Here is a 27,056-nt window from a genome sequence, read left to right as displayed (position 1 = left end):
GAGGTCCATGAGCTGAGAAGACAAAGTTCAACCTCTTCAAGGGTTGGGAAAGGCAAGCTGTGAACATGCTGCCTTCCTATTTCACTTGAACTTATTCATTGTGACTTACATGTGCAGCAACCCTCACAAACGTTGTCCTTTGGTTGAAAAAATACCTTCAAGTGTTTCTACAGCTCAGACTCAGGAAGTCTGTGGGAAACAATTATATTTCATTTGCTTTCGGTGTTGATTAAAAATAACAGATAAGCATCTCAAATTGAATGCTGTCTCGGTTGGATTATTCTTTACAAGTATTACCTATTGCCAGAAGTTAGTGCTAGCGGTGGGAAAGCTTGTTGCGGGCTTGTAAGGGAGAACTGAGGCAAGCTGCCTGAAAAACAACCTTGGGTACAAAGCCCAGAAAAACATGTTTTTCTCCCCCTTCTTCTTATTACCTTGGTAAGGTTCCTGAACTCTCTTGGTTCCCAGTTTCTCACTATAAATGGGGATAATAATAGTTTGCCTGCCTGAAAAAGGAAGCAGGATATCTAGGGCAACGTCAACAACCACATTTTAAGTGCATTCTATGAATAGGACATTTCCTTTCACATTGGAAATGTGGAGAAATATAAGGCAGAGTCTCTACCCTCACTATGCTTACCTTGTAATTAGGGGTGCTGGACTTGCACATAAAAAAGTCAAATAAACCACACAGAGAATAGTTGTAACAGATCATGTGAGTGTCAAAGATGAGAGAAAGGATCAATCACCAAGGATATTATAAGCTTCTCAATTTAAAATAATAATAAAATACAACTTTCTCTTTTTTCCTACCAATGTTCTAAAGAAAAGAAAGAACATGGAGGGAAGGAACAAAAGGATCAGTGAAAAGTGAAGGGGTGAAGGGAAGGAAAAGACATAGAAGGAGCAATAAACATCACTGCATAGGTAAATATCTATCAGTATTTTAATTTGGAATTCCTTAGTTTTCTTATATGATTAAAAAAAAAACTGTAAGATAATTATAAATCTATGTTGATGGGCTCACAATGTATAAAAATATAATCTGTGACAATAACAACATAAAGGGAAGGATGGAATTGTATAGAAGAAAACTTTTATATATAATTGAAACTAACTTTTTTCTCATTCAAACTATATCTCTATAAATTAAATTGTTAATTGTAATCCTATAATTAGATGGTAAACCACTAAGAAAATCACTTAAAAATGTGTAGAAAAAAATGAGAAAGGAATCAACATGGTATGCTAGAAAATATATATTTAACACAAAAGAAGGCAGTTATGGAGAAAATGAGGAAAAAGAAAAGATATAAGACATGTGAAAAATATATGGCCAAATAGAAGTCCTTCTTTATCAGTAACTGCATTAAATGTAAATGGAATAAAACTCCAACCAAAAGGCAAATAATGGGAGAATGGAGTAAAAAACATGATTCAGTCACATGCTATCTACAAGAGGCTCACTTTTGGTTCAAAGAAAGCTAAGGTGACAATTAAAGGATGTGAAATATACTCCATGCAAATACTCACCAAAAGACAGCTGGATTGGCTATATTAACATCAGACAAAATAGAGTTTAAGAAAAAAATGTTACAACAAACAAAGAAGGACATTACATAATGACTAAAAAACCTATCAAGAAGATATACCAATTATAAACACAAAAACCTAGTCCCAAAATATGTGAAGCAAAAATTGACAAAGAAAAAAATAGAAAGCTCAACAATAACAGTAGGGCATTTATATACTCCACTTTCAATAATGGATACAACGATGAGACAGAAGATCAACAAGGAAACAGAAGACTTGAACAACACCATAAGCCACCGAGATCTAAGAGATATATATAGAACACTCTACCCAACAGCAGAATATATATTCTTCTCACGTGCCCATGAAACATTCTCCAGAAAAGACCACACCTTAGGCCATAAAATAAATCTCAATACATTTTAAAAGACTGAAGCCATACAAAGCATTTCCTCTGACCACAATAGAACAAAGTTAGAAATAAACTACTAGAAGTAGTAAACTACTAGAAGAAAACAGAGGAAAAGCTCATGAAATCTGTGTTTGGCAATGATTTCTTGCATATGATTCCAAAAGCACAAGCAACACAAGGAAAATTACAAAAGCAATTAAACTAAAAAGCTTCTGCATAGCAAAGGAGGCAGTCAATAGAGTGAGAAGGCAAACCAAGAATGAGAAAAATAGTTTAAAATGATACAGTTGATAAGGGATTAATAGCCAATACGTGTAAGGAATTCCTACAAATCAGCAGCAAAAATAAATAAATAAATAAATAAATAACCTCATTAAAAAATAGGCAAAGAACTTGAGTTGACATTTCTATAGAGACGGTGTGCAGTGGCCAACTGGTTTATGAAAAGATTCTCAACATCACTAATCATCTGAGAAATGCATGTCAAAATCACAACGAGATATCACTCACATCTGTTAGGATGTCTATTATGTTAAACAAATAACAAATGTTCCTAAGAATATGGAGAGACTGGAGCCCTTGTACACTGTTGGTACATGTAAAATACAAAATGGTGCAGCCCCTGTGGAAAACATTATGGAGTTTCCTCAAAGAAATTAAGATTAGAATCACCATCTGATCTAGCAAGTATATATCCAAAGGTATTGAGATTAAGACTTCAATGAGATATATGCACTCCCACATTCATCACAGCATTATTTCAACAGCCAACATATAGAAGTAACTTAAATGTCCATCAACAGACGAATGTAGTGTATACATACAGTGGAATATTATTCAGCTTTAAAAAGAAGGAAATCCCGCCATATGTGACGACATGGATAAGCCTAGAGGACATTATGCTGAGTGAATTAAGCCAGTCACAGGATTACTGCCTGATTCTACTTACATGAGGTATCTAAAATAGACTCTTAGAAACAGAGAGTAGAATGGTGGTTGCCAAGGGCTGGACAAAGGGTAAAATGGGGAGTTGCTGTTTAATGGGTACAAAGTTTCAGTTATGCAAGATCAATAAGTTCTAGAGATCTGCTGTACAACACTGTGCCTATAGTTAACGATACTGTAGTTCGCACTTCAAAATTTTTAAGAGAGTAGATTTCATGTTTAATGTTCTTACTACACATGCGTAAACACACACACAAATCCTTTTGGAAGAATAGAGAGAGGGAGAGAAGGAGGAAGGAAGAAAAAAAGAACAGGAGAGCTGGCAAATTCACAAATATGTGGAAATTAAACACATTCTTAAACAATGAATGGGTCAAAAGAGAAGTCACAGAAAATTAGAACATACTGTGAGAAGAATTAAGGAAACACAACACCAAAACTTAAGTGATTCAGTTAAACAGTGCTTGCTCAGAGGGAAATTTATGGTTCTAAATGCCTACATTTTAAGGAAAGAAAAATCTTATATCAATAATATAACCTTCCCAAGCAACTAGAAAAGAAAGAGCAAACTAAACCGAAAGCAGCAGAAGGAAGAAAGCAATAAAGATCTGAATAGAGAGAAATGAAATAGAAAATAGAAAAAGAAGCGACGCCTGGGTGGCTCAGTCAGGTAAGCGTCCAACTTTGGCTCAGGTCATGATCTCATGGTTCGTGAGTTTGAGCCCCACGTCGGGCTCTGTGCGGACAGCTCAGATCCTAGAGCCTCCTTCTGATTCTGTGTCTCTCTGCCTCTCTCCCACTTGCACTCGTACTCTATCTCTCTTTCAAGAATAAATAAACATTAAAAAAATCAAAAACAAAAAGAAAATAGAAACAGAATAAATGAAATAAAAAGTTGGTTCTTTGAAAAGGTAACAAAATTACCAAACTCTACTGTTTAGCTCTACTAATTAAGGGGGGAATAAAACTCAAACTACTAAGGTAAAAAATGAAATGGGACATTGCTGTTGACTTTATAGAAATAAAATTATTATAAGAGAATACTATTAACATTTTTAAGGTGATATTTTACATCATTTTGTTAAGCACACACAGCCCCTAGAGTACACACACAGCTGACACGTAATGATCTCACATAGAACTGCCATTTCAAGCCACATGCAATTATACCATGCTCTTTTACACCTGGGCCATTGCCAGCAAAGCCTGGAAGTGTATTCTTTTTTTTTTTTCTTAGTTTTAATTTAAATTCCAGTTAGTAAACACAGTGTAATATTGGTTCCAAATGTACAATGTAGTGATTCAACACTTCCACACAAGCCTGCTGTTCACCACGACAGGTGCACTTCTAAATCCTCATCCCCCACTTCCCCTATCCCTCCATTTACCTCCTCTCTGGTAACCATCAGTCTGCTCTCTATAGTTAAGAATTTGCTTCTTGGTTTCCCCCCTCTCTCTTTTTTTCCCTTTGCTCATTTTTTGTTGTTGTTGTTTCTTAAGTTCCACATATGAGTGAAATCATATAGTATATGTCTTTCTCTAGCTGACTTATTTTGCTTAGCATAATGCTCTTTAGTTTTATCCATGTCGTTGAAAATGGCAATATCTCGTTCTTTTTATGGCTGAATAATATTCCATTGTATATACATATATATATACATATATGCATATATCAATCACATCTTCTTTATTCATCAATCAATGGACACTTATATATCAACAAATTGGATAACCTAGATGAAACAGACAAATTCTTCAAAACACACAAACTACACACACATCAACTATCAAAACTGACTCAAGAAGAAAAATAGAAAATCTAAATAGACCTAAAATAAGGAGATTGAATCAATAATCAAACGCCTCCAACAAAGAAAAGCTCAAGACTTGATGGCTTCACTGGTAGAGCTTACTGTTTGTTTTAAGACATAAAACCAATCCTTCTGAAAGTCTTCCAAAAAATAGAAGGAGGGAACACTTTATTCTATGAAGCCAGTATTGCCCTGATATCAAAACCAGACAAAGACATCGCAAGAAAATAAAATGGTAGGGCAATATCCCTTATGAATATAGGTGCAAAAGTCCCCAACAAAATACAAGCAAACCGAATCTAACCGCATATTTAAAGGACTATATCCCATACCCATGTGGAATCTATCCCAGGAATGCAAGGATGGTCCAGCATAGGAAAAACAATCAATATATTTTACCATATTAATAGACGAAAGGGAAAAAGCCACACAATCATCACAATTGATACAGAAAAAGCATTTGACAAAATTCAATAATCTTTCATGATAAAAATACTCAGAAAAGTAGGAATAAAGGCAACTTCTTCAACGTGATAAAGTGCATCTATGAAAATCCCACTCAGTGTGAGAGACTGAAAGCTTTCCCTAAGATCAGAAACAAGACAAGGATGTCTGCTCCTGACACTTCTATTCACCATTGTACTGGAAGTTCTAGCCAGAGCAACAAGGATGGAAAAAGAAAGAAAAGACATTCCAAATTGGAAAGGAAGAGGCCAAGCTATCTCTAGTCACGGATGACATGAATATATCATATAGACAAGTTTTAAATTAAAAAAATTATGTGCGAATGTTTATAGCGGCACTATTTACAATAGCCAAAATGTGGAAACAACCCAGTGTCCACCAAGAGATGAATGCATAAATAAAATGTGGCATACATATTCAATGGGATATTCATCAGGAATAAAGTACTGATTCATACTACAACATGGAGGAACCTTGAAACATTATGCTGTGCGAAGGAAGCAAGACACTAAAGGCCATAGACACGGAAGGCCGATTAGTGGTTGCAAGGTGCTGTGGGGAGAGGGGAATGGCCAATGACTGTTCAATGGGTGTAGTGATTCTTTGTGGAATGATGAAGGCCTTTTGGAATTAGAAAGTGTTAATAGTTGCAAATTATTTTACCTCAATTTAAAAAAATACAGAAGAGGAAACATTTAATACTTCTATTTTATGCCCAGACTTGGGCTGGTAATTTTCCATCTGTTTTCTCGCTGATCCAAGTGGACATTTGTCCATAAAGAGGTCATGACTTAATTGAAGGGAATTTGCAAACTGGAATTCAAATTTCAGAATTTGCTCTAATTCCACCTCCTCTATGAAGCATCCCCTTAACACTCCTAAAACAGAAAAAAAAAAAAAGGCTACATAGTATATAATGCTTCTCTACCCTCAACCTTCTGATATCTGAACATATTATGCTTTGGTTTTATTTTTACATTTGTTTTCTCTTACAATGTGACATGTTTATCATCTCTCTTAACTAGTCTATGAGCTCCTCAAAATCAGGACCTGTCCTTTGTTTTTACATTTCTGTGCTCAGCACATAGTACATGCTCAAGAAAGGTTTTCACTGGCCAGCTGGAATTTCATATTTGGTTCCTGTAAGCATACTGCGTTAATGGCTCCTAAAATACCCATGTCTGTTTCACTTGCCTGTGCAACACTCAGCATCTATTTCCCAGAATGAAACTAGGTCACATCTGGGACACATGAACAGTGTTAAGAAAAGTTCCCTCTGAAACACAAAACCCTTAAGTGTATATCAAGTGTAATCGAGCTGATCATGCCAAAAAATTGTAAAGGATTAAAACATTGCTTCATTATTACATTTTTGGTCTTGGCTCTTCTACTTCATTTAATAAGTTTTATAGCAACAGAATGATTTACACATGTTGAAAATCAAAACAGGATGAAAATGGCAAAAAAAAAAAAAAAGCAAAGTGTTTTACTTTATGAGTCTTTTTCTTTGTGAGTTCTCCCCTACACTGTGGTTATTTTATACAAGATCCGTCTGGTTATGGAGACACCTTGTACACAAAGGATCTAAGACCTCTCTGCTATCCTATAAAAAACATTCATCAAAAGAGAAAAAATATATATAGATATATATTATATACATAGGTATGTAATACACACACACACACACACACACACACACACACCAATAAAGAGGATCTGAGGAAGAGGGCCTCTCCTGATCAAGTCACATGTAGGATAGTTTATTAAGAGAAATGCGTGGGATGAGCTGACTTTGGTGGTTTCTGGGAATAATAACAGAATTTACTGGATGCCCACAAACCTTTTGTTGTGTCTGTGCTAGACCCCGCGAACAATACATTTTGGGGGCACTGTTTCCTTTATTGTTTTAGTCATTCTTCAATTGACCCCCTTGTTTGTATGTGAAAAGGTGGCAAAATATTTATTTTCTGTTGACACATTTTTTGAAAATTATGCAATGGGTTCAGTGCTAAGCACAGAGCCTACTTAGGATTCTCTCTCCCTTTCTCTGTGCCTGTCCCCCACCTGTGATTTCTCTCTCTAAAAATAAATAGATTTTTAAAAATTAAAAAAAAGAGGAGTTTCTGAGTGGTTCTGTTGGTTAAGCATCCGACTTTGACTCAGGTCATGATCTCACAGTCTGCGAGTTCGAGCCCCATGTCAGGCTCTGTGCTGAGAACTCAGAACCTGAAACCTGCTTCAGATTCTGTGTCTCCCTCTCCCTCCCTGCCCCTCTCCTGTTCACACTCTGTCTCAAAAATAAATAAATGTGTAAAAAAAAGAAAATTGTAAATCATTCCAAAAAGTGGTTAGGCATTTGAGAATACTAGTCATTCCATTAATGATGTTATACCCACTCGCGTCCACTATATACCCAACTATATTAAATGGCAGAGAGAAAAATCATGCACTTTCCACATCATTTCTCTTTGAATTGCATTAAAACTGAGAACGATATTTTACATCTTAATACATGCTAGCATTTTGTTGTTGTCCAGACTAAATCAATCCTGAGTTTCTTTCTTCTGTTCACATTCCATATTAGGGAAAGGAGGTCATCTGATGCAAAGGATCTGATTCTTGTGTCTCAAATTCTTGTGACATCTGTTTTTTTTTTTTTATCCTCTCTCATACCCCTTTGTTCAGATTTATCAGCATTTATTGAATATCTTTATAAACAGTGCCTGTGCTTGGCCTATAGTAGGGGTTCAAAACTGGGACTCTATTCCCTCCCTCTCTACCTTATTATAAATATTTATTTTATCAGTCAGGGGCCTGGCCAGAAACAGAATACTGTACGTTCTCCTGTTGGATTCTGATGAGAATTTAATGGACTATTTCTAGAAGTATGGATGCAGTTGAGGAAACCAACAAGTGATGAGAGGCGCCAGGCATCCAGAAGCTGTTACTACTCTTAGGTGAGGGGAGGCAGCAATATTTTGGGAGACTGGCATGAGCCAGTGCTATGGAAGGCTGCTGCCCATCAGAAGCTGTAGTTATAGAGGGAGCTACCATTAGGCTCTTGGCATTGCGGCGGTGGGGAGAGGTTACCTCTTGTCGGCTGAACCACGCTGGAAGCCAGAGGGCAAAAAGATCCTGGATGATGCAGTTTGCAGGGTCAACTCCTGGGAAGCAGAGAAGCAAGGGGAATCAATTCAGGTGACCAAAAGAAAAATAAAGAGCAAACTCACTTTAGAATTTAATTTCGAAACAATTCATGAAGCAGTGGTATCCAAATTTTACAGAAGAAGACATTGAGGTAGTCAAGTGTAAGTAATTTGCTGAAAGTCACATGACTACTAAATAGGAGTTAAATTCCTGCCTTCTAGTTCCACGTCTGTTCATTTTTTTACCAAAATGTCTGTCTTACACTTTCCCTATTGGACCTGCCTTACATTTTTGACAATGTGGATGTTACAGACAATTGTGATTCCCATTTTTAATTTAGCTACTAGGAAGTCCAGAGTCAAATTTTAAGCCCCGTTTGCTAAGGGTTGTGGGATTTTATGGCTTGCATTTCCTAGTGGCCTTCTCTTATTATTTGATCTTACTTTCCTTTTTCCCTGATTTCTTTATCTTTTTTTTTTTTAATTTTTTTTTCAACGTTTATTTATTTATTTTTGGGACAGAGAGAGACAGAGCATGAACGGGGGAGGGGCAGAGAGAGAGGGAGACACAGAATCTGAAACAGGGTCCAGGCTCCGAGCCATCAGCCCAGAGCCTGACGCGGGGCTCGAACTCACGGACCGCGAGATCGTGACCTGGCTGAAGTCGGACGCTTAACCGACTGCGCCACCCAGGCGCCCCTCTTTATCTTTTTATACTAAATATCTTCTTCCATTTTTTTGAAGAGGTAAAAAATGAAGAAATGAGTATGTAACCACGGGCCTGTGCTAAATCAGCCTTTTCCCTAATCCAGAGCCATGACTCAGTGTACAGAGACTGCCAACCCCTCATCTCCACCCCTCACACACATAAACACCCGTGATCTTTGCTTTCGAGTTTGATTTTACCATCACAGTTTTATTCAACAAAGTGCCCCCCCCCCCCCCCCCAGCCACTACCAATCAGTTAGTACTGACAGGGCAACTGAAACCTATTTGCAGTGTTTACTGTAATATGACCGGTAAATTAACTGATAATACTGCAAGATATTTAATTTGGAAATGCCCTATGGAGAGAGTGGCTTCCGTGTTTAATAGCAGACATCCTGAAAGCCTTTTACTCAAGCTCACTGCATGTGATGAGAATCAGTGTAGTCTGACTGCTTCCCACACTGCAAATACCTTAGTAAAAGGCAGGATGAGCAACTATGTGAACGTATTCTCTCTCCAAATAATTAATTTTTCTTCTCCAGGCTCAAATTTGTGGCATTATTCCAAGGATATCTCAATGGTTATTAAAAAAAAGTGCTGTGCTATTTGTTTTTTTTATCATCCTAGATAAAGGCCTATTTGGCCTTATTAATAGAGTTAGCTCCACTAAAGTTGTAGGGTCACAATTCCATTAACTAACATCCTGAAGCAGCATTATGCCATTCAGGAGAGAGTGGAATTCATTTAAGCAATTCAAGACTTGGATTCCATTCAAGACCATTTAGCAAAAGCTCTCAAAGGACCATTATTTAAGAAGCCGTGCCCATAAGATTATGATGGCATAGAGCAATATAACTAAAAATATTACTGATCATAGTAGTTTCTTAGAGTTCTGTAAGTATTTGTAGATATGTGTTTTCATATATATTATCTCATAACCCCAAAACAAAGCTTTAACAAATTTCTTTTTAACACATATATACTCTCTGTGTATGTAAATGTAGAATCAAAATAAGAGTTTGAGTCTGTGGGGAAATCTATCCAAATTCACTGACTGGCATCATTAACACGTTCTTTAACCAAATTGTTCAACTTTCATGCTGTTGTGTGAAACTCAGGTGCATTGGCTTGTGAGGTTTGATCATGATGAATGGCAATGCCTTTACTTAAGCTGGTAGCCTAAACATTTTCTCTTTCTCCCCCAAGTTTATGAGTTCTCCCCCAAGTCTCTCCCTCAAGTTTATGAGACTTTAACATTGACACAGATGTGGTTATTTCCGCTTCTCAGATACATTCTGTTATTTTATGTGTCTGAAAATTAAATTAATAAAATGTTTAGGATTCTGACCCTTTCTTTAAAAAAATTTTTTTATTTTTGAGAGAGAGAGAAAGAGAGAGAGAGAGAGAGAGAGCATGAGCGGAGGAGGGGCAGAGAGATAGGGAGACACAGAATCTGAAGCAGGCTCCAGGCTCTGAGCTGTCAGCACAGAGCCCGATGAAGGGCTCGAACTCACAAACTGCAAGATCAGGACCTGAGATGAAGTTGGACGCCTAACAGACTGAGCCACCCAGGTGCCCCAAGGATTCTGACCCCTTGTAATGAGAATCTTCCTTGATGTTGTTCTTTTCCATGTTCTTTCCACTCGTCTATTTGTTTCAAAGATGAACAATGAGCACATTGATGATGTGTTTGCATTTTAAAGGTTGCTTTCCCATGTATCACTTCATTATATTTGTATGTAGTCCTGTGTAGCAGATATCATGATGCACACTTTGCCAGACAAGATATTCATGTTCTAGCCTTCAGAACTAGACAAGCTCTGGTAGGGTCCACTGACCCAATGGTGTCATAGTCATTGGTGTTCATCATTTATTACTGATTCAAAAATATCTGTTGTTTGTCTCTCTGTGTACAACACAATACCGGACATTGTGAGGGATACACAGATATACAGAACACCCAGAATATGTTGTCTATGCTCCAGGAGTAACTTAAAGGCAATATATTCCTTCCTACCCTCAGGTCTTCCCACATGCTGTTTTCTTTAGAAGATTCTTCCTAACCCTAGCCCAGAACACTCTTCTGAACTTTTCTGAACTCTTCCTAATTTTTTTGGATTTCCATGATGAGGTACTAGGCTGTATTCACTAGTATATTCACTGTCACCAGCACAGTGCTTGGTGAATGGCAAATATTTCGTCAGTATCTGTTGACTAATTGTGTGAACTCAGCATATTACCTTAGTATCTTGCTGTCCGTGTGATAATTATGGTCTCTTGCTGCCCCAGTGAAGTTACAGCTCACATTTCTCTTGCTCTCAGAGTCCTTATTGCCACTTATGCTTCTGACTCTCAAATAAAATCCTAAAAAACGATGATATACAAGGTCGCAAAAGTCTTTCCCTAGGACAATTTGTACTGAAACTCTGCCTGGGCCCACTGTCAGTCTAAAATAGGAAGAGCTGATCAGAGAAAACACTGGGAACTCAACAGAAAACCTGATAGAATTCACCAGTTAAATAAAAAATTAACCAATTTCTCACTTTTTCCTAGAAATAATAGAATCATAAATTATATCCTGTTTGCAATTCCAGAGTTTCAATTACACGGTTAATATTCAGCATATAATAATCCATGACAAATTTACAATAAACTTATTTCTTTAAATGACCAAAACATAAATGTAAGAGATTTAATAGACAAAATGCCATATCTCCATTATAATATTCTGAAGTTGTTATATAGATATTAAGAACTATTACACATATTTTTAACCCTATGCAACTTTGGTCATTATCATCATCCTCGTCGACATGATCATCATCATCATCTTCTACTCAAACATCTGTACATTTTTGGCATGGACATTGGGCCTGGCACTTAGTGTGTGTTCAGTGCTTTTGAGATGAATGCATATTCATATACTATGACTGAGAATTCACAAGAACTTTATGGTACACAAAGAAAACAGTTTTCCGGCCATTATTCCATTTGAACCACATAACAACCCGATGAACGAGGTATAGGAATGATTACCAACTCTTATGTTAAACATGGGGAGTGGGAGTGGGGATTGATTGATTTGTCTAAGTTCAGTCACAATTATTATTATGTGGTATGTGTAGAGGTGCCATCATACCCAAGTCTTGAGACCAATTCCCAGCGCTCTGCTGGCTTGACTTTCAAATGTAAATTTATGTATGGGGGAAGAGGTGAGAATTCCGTAACATGTTAAATGGTGCTCAGTACAGTTTTGAAATATCAAAATAGAATTGGTGTGATTTCTTAAATTAGAGACTCATTAATCTAAACAGACAGATACACCATTGAAACAAATTTAGGACCTGAAAATAATTGAATACATTGTCTTAGGACTAAAATTAGAGGAAACCACAGGGTGTGTGGAACAAAAACAACCATGCTATTAGTGAACTGTCAGCATCTCTTAGTCCGAAGGAGTGAATAATTATCACAAGAGAAAAGGACAAATAAAGCATAAGTAAGCAATGGTTGTAACAGTGTTCCCCTGGGGATAATTATTTGTCTTTATTGCATTCTATAGATGATGTAGAACCTTCTATTTTCATTTTTATAGTCATATTTGATGTGTGCAATTTAAAAGTTTGCTTTTTAATAAGCAAATTATTTTCTTAATGTGTTTTATACTTGGTAAACATTTAGATTTTACATAAGACACTATAAACATTTTTAAACAACTAGCGCCTCATTATTTAACAACAGACCATTGTTTATTCATCTGGCACAACAATCAATAAACATCTAATAACTTTGCAGTAATTAGAACTGTTCAGAGAAACAGAACAACCTCAGGAGTTCCATGTGGTTGGAATCTTCTGGGTGAGGCTGGTAGTGGCGTGAAGGAGAAAATTCCTGCTTCAAGTAATAGGATGGGTCTCTTTATATCTTTGTTAATTCTTACAAAGTATGTAACCGTCCTTATGTCAAAGGAGGTCTTCAATTTGCTTGCAATGAAAGTACAGGTATTTATGATAATAATAAAAAAAGCCCCACAAGAACAACCCAGCATTCTCTAAAGGTAACTAATTAGTGAAAGAGAAGGAGAGGAGAGATATTTTATTATGAATAATTTATTATGAACTCAGGAAAATATAACTGTGTAGAAAACATAGTCGTGAGCTTTTTAGCAACTAGGTAAAAAATAGAGAAACATTATCCCTCATAGGAGTGTATGTTGTAGATGAGGACTTGGTGAAATTCAAAACCCAGCAAGTAAGGCTATGGTGTGGACCAGGTGCAAATCTTCCGGAGGATGACTGCCCCCAGAGAAAAGCTTATAGGAGGTGTGGTGCGGTTGCTAAGGAAGGTGATTCCTACCTCACATGGCCCTACATTTCTGTGGAAAAAGGATGCATCTCTCTTCTCTACTTAAAACCCTTTGATGGCAATCCATTGTATTCATGAAAAAATCGGGAACTTTTACCATGGCCTTCAAGGCCCTACATGACCCAGCTTCTGCTCATTTGCATTTTCCCTGAATTCCTCTGCTCTCACCATGATGGGTCTGTACCAATTGGTCAAATGCGTTGAGTTCTTCCTACTCAGTGCTTCTTCAGATGCTGCTCCTTCTACTGGAAGTACTCTCTTCTCACCCTTCCACCTGGCTAATTTCTATTCATTTAATAGATTTTAAGTATTCCTTCTGCAGAGAAGACCACACTGGCCTCCACCTCACTCCGTTTGTGCTAAATCACACCGACAACTCTTTTACATGGTATCTGGCATTTTTCATTGTTTCTGGCACTAGAAACAACCTATTTGTACTTTTATTTCCTTAAAGTATACACATGGGTTAGTATACACCCATACATATATTTTCTAGCTCTTTCCACTGAAGGCCTAGAAGTACATCTAGCTCCAGATCTTGGTTTCTAATACCTTTCTCCAACTAATGGAGCCAGGGCTCCTTGGAGAAATGGTTGATTCTAGGGCTGGGGCAGAGAAAATGCAAGATGAGTCTGGAGTATCTTGTAGTGACAGGAAGCCAGGAAATGCTTTAAAAAATGGTGATTCATGAAAAAGACACAGTGGTCAACCTGCAAGAACTCCCAAAGACCAAAGCTGGGGTGGTTTGAACCAGAAAAGAAGTAATGACTATTGGATTATAACTTAAAGAATAAAATCAACATCCATGAATTCATACTGATATAAAGGACCGAGTAAATAATCAGAGGAGGAACAAATGTTTCTTACAGGACAATTACAGAAAATAAATGCACCTCCAGGAGGTAGAACTGTATTCCTCTCCCCTTGAATGTGGGCTAGATTTAGTCACTCACTTCTAACTAACAGAGTATGAAAACACAAATATAGGAACTTTACAGTCAAGAAATCTGACATGCAGTCCCTCAACTAAGAGATTAAGGTTAGTATCACCAGTGATAAATCACATTTATAGCATGCATCCTTGACATGATGTGATGAAAAAGACACTCCACCCTTTAACCCTTCCAAAAAATCTATAACACCAGCCTATTAGGAGAAAATACCAGACAAACCCATGCCAAGGGACTTCCTACAAAATACCTGACCATGAATTTTCAAAGGTGTCAAGGTCATGTAAAACATGACCTGAGAAACTGTCACAGACTGCAAGAGACCAGATGTGATCATGATATTGTCTATTACAACACAGTTAATAGTATTGCACCAATGTGGATTGCTTAGTAGTGATAAATATGTTATGGTTGTGTAAGATATTAGCACTAGGGGACAAAGAGGGAAATTTCTGTATTGTCTACAACTCTCCTGCAAACTAAAATTATTTCAAAACTGTTTCAAAAAAGGTATTTTAAAAACATCTGCTCCGTTAGCAGGAGTCTCCTGTCGTGATCACCACTGTATGCCCATTTCGAGAACAGGGGTGCGTGCTGGATAAAACTTTGGGTTCTGGGGCCTGGCTGCGTGTTTGATTCCTGGCTCTAACACTGGTGGGTCTTGCTGTCAGCAAGTTTTGTAAGCATTCCATGTCTCAGCTTTCTCATCTAAAAAAGAATGCAAAGTGGTTGGAGAATCGGAGGCCTTAATATGTGTAAAACATGGGGGCGCCTGGGTGGCTCAGTTGGTTGGGTGTCCGACTTCCGCTCAGGTCACGATCTCGCGATTGATGAGTTCGAACCCCGCGTCGGGCTCTGTGCTGATGGCTCAGAGCCTGGAGCCTGCCTCAGATTCTGTGTCTCCCTCTCTCTCTGCCCCTCCCCCGCTCATGCTCTGTCTCTCTCTGCCTCAAAAATAAGTACACACTAAAAAAATGTAATATATGTAAAAGATGTACAGCAGTGCAAGTTATCACTGACATAATTCCCATTTAATGTATCAACACTGACTGAGAGAATGAATGATGGGAGGTTTTCCTTTTTGTTTTTGTTTGGCTAAGAGTGAGTCACAGTTCCCTCGACATCAGAAAGAGTTTGGAGAAGAGGTTCAGGGGATGGAGTAGGATGAATGGAATGGGGCTCCGTGAGGCACCATAGATGGTTGGCATCAGGATGGCAAGAAGCGTAAGGCTAAGCTGTGGGGAGTGAAGCATGGAGCAAAGTTGACACGGAAGTGTGTCTGATTGGCCAACAAAGAGGAGCAGTTAGCCTCTCTGGGCACACCGCCCTTCCCTAAGTTCTCCACTCTTCCCCGCTCTGCTGCGTGTTTGCAGGGGTCTGACCCGTGCACGCTGCACTTCTCAGCCTCCTACTTCAGCTGGTTTCAGCTGAATGTGACCAAGGGGACACACTGGTGGGAGACTGGAGAGTAAGGGAGAGGCCAGAGGTTTTCTCTCCTTCCCTCTCGGTCTTGGGCAGCAATTCTAGCAGCAGCCACATCTCTTCTACAAACAGTCCTGCCACGGTCTCAGCTTTTGGCCAAGGGCCAGTAACACCACCTTTTCTTCTGTCCCTCTGGTCTAGGGTCTTAGCAGCTTCCTTCTGTAATTATTCTCTGCGTTGCCTCACTGTCTTCTAGTTGGCTCTCAGTTCCTCTATTACCTACGTAGCTTATTCCCGGTTTTGAAATCCCTCTTAGGAATGCTCAGGTGGCTTCCATGTTCTGCTTAGATTCTGACAGAAACAAAAGGCATGATGCAACTCCCCGTTTTCCAGACCGACTGGAACCCTGGAGAAGGTTTTCCAGGGCTACCACAGACAGATACTGGTTGTGTCCCTAAGCATCAATTACATAGTCAGTGTGCTATGAACTTGCCTGGGCTTCAGGATATTTTGAAGTTTAGAAGGAGGTACTGGTGACAGCCTGTTTAGGATTACCCACACACCACGGCCTTCTGGGCAGTCCCACACAGAACTAACAAATTTGATGGAGGGGGTGGGGGGGTTTCAGAATCCCAGACACAACAACAGATCCAGTGACAGGTCCATCATGGGTTATGTGGGCTGAAGAGCCTCCCCTGCTCAGAAGTATGCCAGGGAATTGGAGCCAAACCAGGGGTATCCATACCATTCTAAGTTCTGTAAAATCTGGCTTATTCAGGCTGGGTCTCCATACAAAACAAAATGCTACTATCACCAGCATTTTGTCTCTGGTATTCATTTCAGCCACCCTCCACTTGAGTCCCTTGCTCTCAGTCCTCCTTATTTGGACCTTCATCTCTCCCATCTATTCCTCACCTAGCTCTCGGGGATAAGACGTGGGTTGGCCAGCTATCCTACCCTGAACCTTGGTGTCTCTCCCAGGACATCATTCTGGCATTGTCTTCCAGCTTCTCATACATCCACCACTTTGATGAAGGACTCTCCTTCTACAACCCCATTTAGGACCTCACCATGGTCTTCCTTTTACTTTATTTTATCCTTGAAAATAGGAAACCAAATGAAAGACAGGATGGGAGAGCTGGTGATGAGGCTGGCAGCCATAGTCAGGCTTGAGTAAAGGAAAGAGGGACAGAAGCAAACAGTTGGCTCAGAGGCTGTCAGGTGTAATTGGACTCTGAGAGGGGCGCCTGGGTGACTCAGGTGGTTAAGCATCCGACTTTGGCTTGATCTCACCATTTGTGAGTTCGAGCCCCACATCGGGCTCTCTGCTGTTAGCATGGAGCCTGCTTCAGATCCCGTCTCACTTTCTCTATGCCCCTCCCCTGCTTGCTCTCTTTCTCTCTCTCAAAAATAAAATAAATACTTAAAAAAATTAAAACAAACAAACCTAGACTCTTAGAGTGGAAGATGTGAACATGTATGGGAAATCCAAGAGATTTCTTTTAAAGGAGGAGAGGAATAGTAAAAACGTTCAATTATAAAGACACACTACAGCTTATAGTGTAAACCCCAATCAGATGGTTAATAAACATCCTCGCCTGTCTAAGGGACAGCAGCAGTGACAAGTTTTTCTAGGGTGAGGGAGCTTTAGCTTCTCTACAACTTCCACCAGCTTTCCCCCTCAGTTCTTTGATCTGAACATGTGACATTTTCTCATTCTTATGGAGAAGGCTCTGCAAAAATAGGTTTAGGACAAGCCTGCTAGGCTCTCCTTTCCACCATATTGAGCCCCCTATGAAATCCCTATATAGAAATTCTAGATTCCCTATTGAAAGTAATAGTTTATGTCTATCAAATATTGACTACTGTACTTAAAATGTATACTTTACTTTTATTTTTTAAATGTTGGTTTATTTCTTTTGACAGAGAACGTGAACGAGTGAGAGCAGAGGAGGGGCAGGAGAAAGGGAGAGAGAATTCCAAGCAGGCTTCTCCACAGTGTCAGCACAAAGTCCCTTGTGGGGCTCAAACCCACGAACTGTGAGATCATGACTTGAGCTGAAATCAAGAGTCAGACACTTAAGTGACTGAGCCACCCAGGTGCCCCTAAAATGTATACTTGATTTTAAAACATGACCATGAGGTACCATGTATTTAAAATGCTACCATTTAATGATTCTGAAGAACCAGTAATCTTATGCTATATTCCCAAATAAGTCACAATCATAAATGCCTTCTTCCATAACCTATAAAAATAAATCTAGCTATTCACTTCCTCACAGGTGGCTATTTGATGAAGAATAATGAACATCTTTATCACCACAGGCTGATACTGAGCAGTTATCTGCAGAGTCTAGACAGCAGATCATTTTTAGCTAAGAGTCAGAAAGAAAATGTATCTGAAGTGTGATGTTGTGAAAAATGGATTTTGCATTCATGCAGACCTGGTCTGAATCTTGGCCTCACTATTTACTAGCTCTGTGACCATGGGTCATTTATTTAACTTTGTGCTTCAGCGTATTTATCTGTAAAAAGACAGATAATAGTATGTCTCTTGCAGTGTTTTTTTAGAGGGCTAAGTAAGTGATACTGTCTGATATGCTATGTGTGGCATTTAGTGGCTTGTTACTGTTGGTGATGGTGTTTTTAAGTATATTTCCCGAAGGATATTCTCTCTTATTCCAGCCCCCTTCCGGAGACAGCATGAGGTTGGATCCATAGTTAGACTGCAGTGGTTCTTAACGCCAGCTACACTTTAGAATTGCTTCAGGAGTTTTTTTCAAACATAACAATGATAGGCCATGTCACAGAGCAATTCACTCAAAGTCTCTGGAGGTGGAGTCCAAGCTCACTAGGGAATTCTAATACGCATCAGGGAGTGAAAAATCACTAGAACAGAGGAACCGTGGATCTGAATTTGCATGATGTGATGATTAATTTATGTGTCAACTTAACAGGGCCATGGGATGCCCAGATAATTTGGTTAAACATTATTTCCTGGTGTGTCTGAGCGGGTGTTTTTGGATGAGAATGGATCTGTAGACTGAGTAAAGCAGATTGCCCTCTCAATGTGGGTGGGCATCATCTAATCTCTTAAGGGCCTGAATAGAACAAAAAAAGGCAGAGGCAGAATTTGATCCCTGCTAGACTGAGTGAGCTGGGGCATTGCTTTCTCTTGCTCTCCCCCTGGGCTCTCTTGGTCCTCCATCTAGAATATATCATGAAATATCCTGAGTCTCCAGCTGGCAGAGAGCAGATTGTGGGACTTCTCAGCCTCCATAATTATGTAAGCCAATTCCTTACAATACATATCTTTATATATACATATACATTTATGTATGCATGTCTATATACATGTATATGTATATATATGAATATATCTTTGTCTACATCTATATATACTATTGGCTCTGCTTCTCTAGAGAACCCTAATGAAGGTAACATTCTTACGATCCTGAGTACTCTACAAATGTGAGAAGACTATCCATTCTTCTTCCTCTTTGGTGAGAAACATGGACCTCTGTTTCCCTAAAACCAGTAATTAAAGTTTGGTATCACCCTAGATTCAGGTCCAGGGTGGAAGGATTTGGCCGAATATATTTGCATAAATATAATCCTAGGTACCGTATGTTGCAGTTATCTAGAGGGAAGTATAAATTAAGTCATGTTTATATTTAGGGACCACTCATGGATGTTCATATTTTTGATATATGTATGTTAATGCATTGTAATCATTAACTCTTTTCATGCAAAAATTGTCCTATCTTTGGCCAGTGGAAAACACTTCATGTTGACTCTAGTGTTGTCTTAATATGACCTGATAGCACTTAGCCAATGTCAGCTACTATTATTATTACTTATTCTTATTGGTAGATGGACTGTCATATTCTTGAAAATGAAGGTTGTGATGAAAGTATAGTCTGAGAACTAATGATTTTTAAAACACTGAGTTAAGTTTTTATATAAATGCAAAAGGGTTGTGGGGAGAGGAAAATAATAAGGCAAGGTTTGAAAGGGGAACACATTGTTATCTCATGCTACATTTATAGGCATAAAGGATTTTTTTAACCACTTCCTTACCAACTCAATCACCTTTAAGACAAAGTCAACATTGTATTTATTTCCTGTAGATTTTATAACCTCCCAGAAGTTTCCTGGTAAGCCCCTGTATTAAAAAGAACAGGTGATATCAAGGCCAAATGCATGCTTCTGACATAAATAGCAGGAAGTCTATGAAGTGTTTGTTGTAAGAAGAGTAGGACTGAAGCATATGCTTGAATATCTATAAGCACAATATGTTCTGCGGCACCATATAACACCTGTGTGGAACAGCCAAGCCATATGTTTCTGAAATCATACTTTAAAAATTACTACGTAGATGTCAAAAAGGAAAATGCACATTTGCACAAAAGATAAACATGTGTTTGCTATTAGCATAACTCTTTATGGTTTCCTGAAATCTTTTCTAATTGTAACAAGTTTTTATCTTGTAGCATATGCCAAAATGTCTTTTAAAATCATTAAAGTATAACCACCTAAAATCTTAGAAGCATATTGTCAAAAGGGTGATATTAAAATTTCTATACAACGTTGGGATTTAACCAGCAATACCTTTAATCCAACTCATGGAATTTAGTATTAAAAACTCCATGTGTCACAAAACAGCCAATGTTAGATCTATTATCCTCTGATATTTGCTTAGTCTCAAGGGGAGAATGTTTGACTCTTTTTGGCCGAAGACTTAAACATAATGTTAAGGTGGTCGGTGCTGTCCGTGTGCCTATGTGGTTTGGGGTTAGAGTGAGCAGGGAGGGGATGTAAGAAGGATGAAGGAGATGTTTTCAGCCTGCTATATGTGGGTAGGGAGTTTTCTACATGCAGTATATAATAGAGGGGAGGAAGACTTAAAAGTTGGAATAAATGGAAATACTAGCTTTGAAAAAATCAGAAAGAAATGCAGGATCATTAGTAGTTGACATTTGCTATCCCAATGGTTTGATCTACGGTGCTTTTAGACCCACAATTTTTTTTTTAATGTTTGTTTATTTTTGAAACAGAGAGAGAGAGAGAGACAGAAAATGAGTGGGGGAGGGGAAGAAAGAGAGGGAGCCACAGAATCTGAAGCAGGCTCTAGGCTCTGAGCTGTCAGCACAGAGCCCAATGCGGGGCTTGAACCCACAAACCGTGAGATGATGACCTGAGCCGAAGTCAGACACCTAACCGACTGAGCCACTCGGGCGTTCCTAGAGCCACAATTTAATTTAACTGAAAGGATAATTTAACTGAAAGACTTCTTAAAATGTGTTTCTAAATTGAAGTCTTCTTTGAGCCTATTTTTAATGACTAGCATAGACATTGATAATTAGTAACATTCATTTGGAAGACATTATTTGATAAAGCAGTGAATATAGTAAATTGACATAGTAAAGTAGTGAATAGCATTTTGTTTCTATAATTAGGTAAAACAACCAAATTTCATTTAGTAGCCATTAATTTGCTGAATAAACCTCCTAGTCACAGTTAACATGAAAGAAAACATTCATACAATTCTGGTCAAAACATTATGAACTCTTGGTTAATTAGGGTCCAAATTACTGGGGTGGTTCTATATGAGTACAATGAGATGCTCTGTACAAGACTTTGATGGAATAAGTCTGGGATATATGCTTCACAACTTTAACTTTGTCTCTCCCTTGGAGATTCACAGGGTACATAGCATATCAAAAGACTATTCTAAGATATTGTGTAATAACAAAGCCTGTTTAACTCACTGTGTCCCAAACTTAGTTGACCATGGCTCTGTTCTCCCAAGGAAAACCTGTTATGACAGAACCTGATTTCACTGGAATAGCAGCAGGCCCAGTCTCGGTGCATCATGAGGTCTCCAGGCCAGTCTTGGCAGTCCCTAATGGCAGCAATGCACAATCTGGTGAGACCTAAGGGGAAAAAAGATGGCATACAGAGAAGGTCTTATTATGCCTTGGATGCTGTTACCTGAAAAATAGATGCCTCTAAAGGTTGCAGCATCTTGCAATCAGAAAGTCACGCACTTTAGGTCAAGGCTAGGGGAAGAGAAGGAAAAAGCACTTGGATCTTTGATGCAGTGATTGAATCTGCAAGTTGACTTGATGATGGCCAGTCTCTATATTTCTTATAAAGGAAATAAACATCATGTAAGCTGCTATTGGGAAATCCCGGCTTGGAGTAAGGTAAGAGGGTGTCCTGCTGATTTCCTGGGAGATTGAGCATTCAGGGCATGCTTGAAAAGGAAGCATGATGGGTTGGTTGTTCAGAGCACAGACCAAGGGGATTAATTGAGCAATAAGTCTTTCCCTACGCAAGACTGAGCCTGCTGTTCTGATCATGGCAAAGTCAGCCTCATATGGGTCAGTGTGGCTCAAACAGTACGGAGTGTATCAGTAAGGATAGATTATGCTGAGGTAAGAAACAACCTTAAAATCTCAGTGTTTTCCACAACAAAAGTTTATGCCTCACTCAAGCTACATGTTCATTGTTGGCTAGTTGGGTACCAGTCATCCTCATTCTGGACCCCAGGCTGAGGGAGAATCCCCATCTGGAAAACTGTGAGTTGTACTGTAGCAGAAAAGAAAGCTCTGGGGATTTGTGCACTGATGACAAGAAAACTTGGTCCAGGAATAACACCCACCATTTCTCACAGCTCATTGAACACAACTGGTTATAAGGGGGCCAGGAATAGGAAACAGAACACCGTCAATTGCTATTACTCACATCAGAATGGTTGGCATAGCAATAGAAGTGTCTAGTCAGAAAGTATACCTGAGTACCTTAGATCCTTTCTGGGAAGTTTGTCTGGGCAAAAGTAAGGCCTAGGTTGGTGGCTAGAGAATTACAGGGAACTGGATTTGGCATTTGCTAAATGTTAGATAACGTATCTGGACTCTATCCAAGCAGCCTAAAATTCAAGGCAGGACACTAGCCCGAAGAGGAAAACTGGAGGGCCAATGAGACACTCAGCCTTGGTTTCTATTTGCTAAGTGCAGGGAGATAAGCTTTCCATATGGCTTAACTTAGAGACAGGATTTTCTGGAGCCAAGTGGGATGGGAAAGATGATTTTAGGTCAGGGAAGCAGGAAGGAGAATTTAACCAACCTATGGTTGAAGGAAGGCCAACGAGAGTTTCAGAAGTCAAATTTGAAGGAAGTAGTGAGGGCAGAAAAGAGAGAATAAGTAAACAAGGCCTGAGCACAGGAGGATTACAGGTGGAATGAAATGTAATGTGAGGCACGGTCTTTGACAAATGGTTTAGGAATAACGTAGTGAACCATGTGAGAAGAGTCAACACTTATGTTGCTTTGTGACCAGCAAAAGATAATTGCACAATTTCAAGGGATCGTGCCAGATTAGACAAACATGTATTTATATTTTAGGGGAGAAGCCTATGATTTGGTGAGGCTCCAGGTGCCCAGTTAGCCAATGGCAAAAAGATGAATTCCAGACCCACGGGCCACGGGAGGTAGGGCTGGTCTGAACTGGATATATATGGCCTGCCTCAGCATGGGTTACCTCAAAGGTGGAGCAGAGCTGAATCTTCAGGCAGAAGACTTTTAGTACCTATAGCTTTGCAGATCCCAGAAAGGCAAGGCTGGACAGATGTCAGCTTTCATCATTTCTAGATGAGCCTTTCCAGACAGACCTATGTTACTGGCATCCTTGGACCTCTTGTCATGCCTATCAACTCTGGTGCTCATTGGCCACCTGGTTCAAAATTTCTGTGAAATCTCTTTGGATGACTGTCCCCTCTCTTGAACCTGATGCTGGCCCCATTGTGCGTCCACAGGGACTATTCCAGATCTCCTGACATAGTAAGAGCTCAATAATAGTTGGTCGTTGATGACAGAACACAGAAGATTTACCCACAGAAAACGAACATTAAGTTGTTCAACTTGACCGGAAGCAACGCTTCTGGAAACTTGATAATATAAAAATGGATTGGATGAGGAGAAAAATTCATACTTGTTGCACTTCTATTTTACATCAGGCACGGTGCCAGGCACTTCGAAACATCATCCCGTTTATTCCTCACATCAGCCATGAGGCAGATTTTCTTTTCTCCCACTTTCTAGGATACGACACAGAGACTCAGAGGTTAACTGGCTTGTGTGTGTTCACATACCATGTCAATTAGTAAGTAGTGAAGCAGTGATCTGAAGAAGAACTCAGTGACTCCATGGCTCAAGGCCTTCTCACTTTACCACTGTGCTTGCCAACAGAAATAACACAGTACGTTCATCAACCAATGAGCATCAGAAGGGGCCTTCTAGATATTTATACATCTGCTAAAGAAGGGAACCATGGAGGAGAGAGCAATTAGCAAACTAATGAATCATCCTCTGTTGCACAAATAAGCTAATTGAATTTATTTAGGGAGAGGCAGTGTAGTGGTACCGCCTCCGTGTTTCAGCTACACAATCTTAGGCCGGTTGCTTATGCTCTTGGAGCCATGGTTTTTGTGTCTTGTAGAGTGGGATTGTACTCCCTCTCAGGCCTCCCTCACCCAATTTATTATGAGGAGTAGCTGGGATGATGTATGCGCAATCAAGATGAAAACCGTCAAGAAATATTCAAAGGGAAGGCATCACTATTGGCTTTGCCTAAGTATCAGATATTAATCAATAAAACATTTTCCCTTTCAAATGTGTTAAAATTGTACAGCAGGGAGCCAGGCTCACCCCCGATTTTAATAAGAAAACACTTCTAATGAAGGCTTCAGGCATGAATTAAGTAAATAAAAATTAGGTTCATAGAAACACTTAATATGTAAGTTTAAGAGATTTGCTGTGCAGAATGGAAACTGACCATAAGATTCAGGGGGTTGTTAATGATAGAGAAACCTGAATTTATTAGCAGTGGGCTTGGTTTTCATTTAAGTGACTTTCGTTTAATAATTTCATATAATTGTCAAGTATTCAGAGGTACTGGGCAAAGCATCCTTTTTAAAAATGTACTTTTCCTTTCTAACTCCCTCTAGAAACTGGAAAAGGAAAAAAAAAGCTTTTTATATTTGACTCCCTCCTATTACTGTCAATAGCAGTTAAGTGCATTTATGGAGACACAAGGCAGCACAAAGATTCCTCTGTGATTCATCAGAAGGCCCATCTTAAGTATAATTACATTACACAGCTCTGCTCAGTCATTAGTTTCTTATTTAGTGACAATGTCCTTCATTTTAAATCCTTTGATGGTAATTATTTGTAACTATGCCCTTGAATTTTGAAAGCATGTGTACTGTGGCCCCGCTGAACAATGGGCATTTCTAAACTAGGACGCAATTGGCTTCCCCTAAGGGACCCTACGGGAAATGGTCTGTAACAACGCTGAAAATTTGCAAAAGGTTTCTAAGCTTGAGCTACAATCCAAAATGAAGGTGTGCAGCTATTCGTATGTGTGTGTGATAAAAAACTAAAAAGCAAGTCGTTAGGTATCAGGCAGGACTTTCTTAACCCTTACTGACCATGGCACATTTTAAAGTCTTCGACATTACCTAAATAAAGGCACATTCACACGTTATCATAGACTGACCCCCAAGTGAGGTACTTCTGAGACATTTTTAGTTCTACCAGTCACCTCTGTGCAGACAAACAGCTTGTGTTTATGCATTTATTCATTTATCGAGCACCACACGTGCCAGGAACTGTTTAGGTGCAGAGAACAAGGTCCTAAGAGGGTTGGTGCCCAAAGAGGAGCTCACAGGCCAGTGCAGGGGGACACATAAGCCCCAATAACTTGGTTATCCTCAGGTGTGTGAGAAAGGGCAGCTCATGTTAATGTTTCAGCTTACCTTCACCTGATGATTCAGTGGGAGTTTCCAGGATGTCCTTTTTTTCTTTTCTTTTCTTTTCCTTTTTATTTTCTTTTTTCTTTTCTTTTCTTCTCTTTTCTTTTCTTTCTTTTTTCTTTTTCTTTCTTTTTTTTTTCTTCCCTTCCCTTCCCTTCCCTTCTTCCCTTCCCTTCCCTTTCCTTTTCTTTTCTTTCTTATTTTTACTGCTCCTTTGGAACTTATACCCCTGTATCCCTCTTGTTCCCAGTGCAACTGGCAACCACATCAACTATGCTCTGAATATAAAGGCCAATGCCCCGTCTGGGTCTCCCTAAGAGAGGGCATCCCTCCCATATGCCTCATGTGGACCAGCAAACACTGGCGTCGCATCTGAGGGTTATGGCAACCCTGCATGTTGCCATTCTTGTCTTTTATTCCCCACTTCCCTTTCCCCGCTTTTGTTCTCTTGGGCTCCTTTGAAAGCCCCATTTATGTTCTTCACATATGGCAAGTATTTGGGGTCAAAACTAAAAACCTATAATGTGTTCCTCAGCAAAATGATTCGTTAAGCAAGGCTGGCTTCAACTTGAAAGAAAAGGTTTCGGTAGGCAACAAAACAAAACAAAAATCCCACAAACCATTCTGGCCACGCTGTAATTTTTCTTCATGAAAGCAAAATGTACTTATACTTTACATGTGTGCATTAAATAAAGCCTCCTTTCCCAGTGCAAGAAGGTGAGTATTGGAGCCATTAAAATTTTTGTTTTCAAGCTACATATGGTTATAGAAATCCACACACACAGACATTTACATTTTCCTAAAACACTGGCTTTATAGTAGGAACCAGAATTTTCTTAGGAATTAACCCTCTGGCCAGGTGGCCCAAAGAGAACACTGTAGAAACAATATTTGTGGAGTGCCTGTTACTGCCAGGCTCTGTGCTAGGAACTTTACACATAGTTTTCTGATTCCTTACCACTAACCCTAAAAGGTAGGTAGCAGGATTATCGTATTGACCCATGGGGAGAACTGAGGCCTAGGAATTAAGAATCTTGGGGCGCCTGGGTGGCGCAGTCGGTTAAGCGTCCGACTTCAGCCAGGTCACGATCTCGCGGTCCGTGGGTTCGAGCCCCGCTTCAGGCTCTGGGCTGATGGCTCAGAGCCTGGAGCCTGTTTCCGATTCTGTGTCTCCCTCTCTCTCTGCCCCTCCCCCGTTCATGCTCTGTCTCTCTCTGTCCCAAAAAATAAATAAACGTTGAAGAATCTTGCCCAAGATCTTTCAGCTTTTCTATCAAGCTGTCCCTCACTGTTGAGATGCCAGCGGATTCCTAGGGTTCCCATGATCCTTGCCTCATCCGTGTGTGTTTTCCTTTTTCTATAAAGCATGGGGAACCCCGGGTCATGTTGAGTGGGAGAGCAGTTGCTTGAGAGCATGGGACACTCACAGCATGAGCACTGTCACTAAAGAGCAGGTGCTGGGGCAGAGTTCCTCTACAGCTA

The 27,056-nt window shown here is 39.4% G+C and overlaps 1 long non-coding RNA gene across 1 annotated transcript; it reads right to left on the bottom strand.

The window, feature by feature from the left end:
- Positions 1-2,344: 2,344 nt before the first annotated feature.
- Positions 2,345-25,699, bottom strand: LOC147578056 (uncharacterized). The gene is made up of 4 exons (XR_015254743.1): positions 23,909-25,699; positions 21,529-21,693; positions 11,261-11,384; positions 2,345-8,330 (listed from the first exon to the last, which is right to left on the bottom strand). It is a non-coding gene; the product is annotated as an uncharacterized LOC147578056 (long non-coding RNA).
- Positions 25,700-27,056: the final 1,357 nt, after the last annotated feature.

Source organism: Puma concolor, chromosome C1, assembly GCF_028749965.1.
Source record: "Puma concolor isolate L17-30 chromosome C1, mPumCon1.1.hap2, whole genome shotgun sequence".
Lineage (NCBI taxonomy): Eukaryota > Metazoa > Chordata > Mammalia > Carnivora > Felidae > Puma > Puma concolor.
This window is presented reverse-complemented; position numbering and strand designations above follow the sequence as displayed.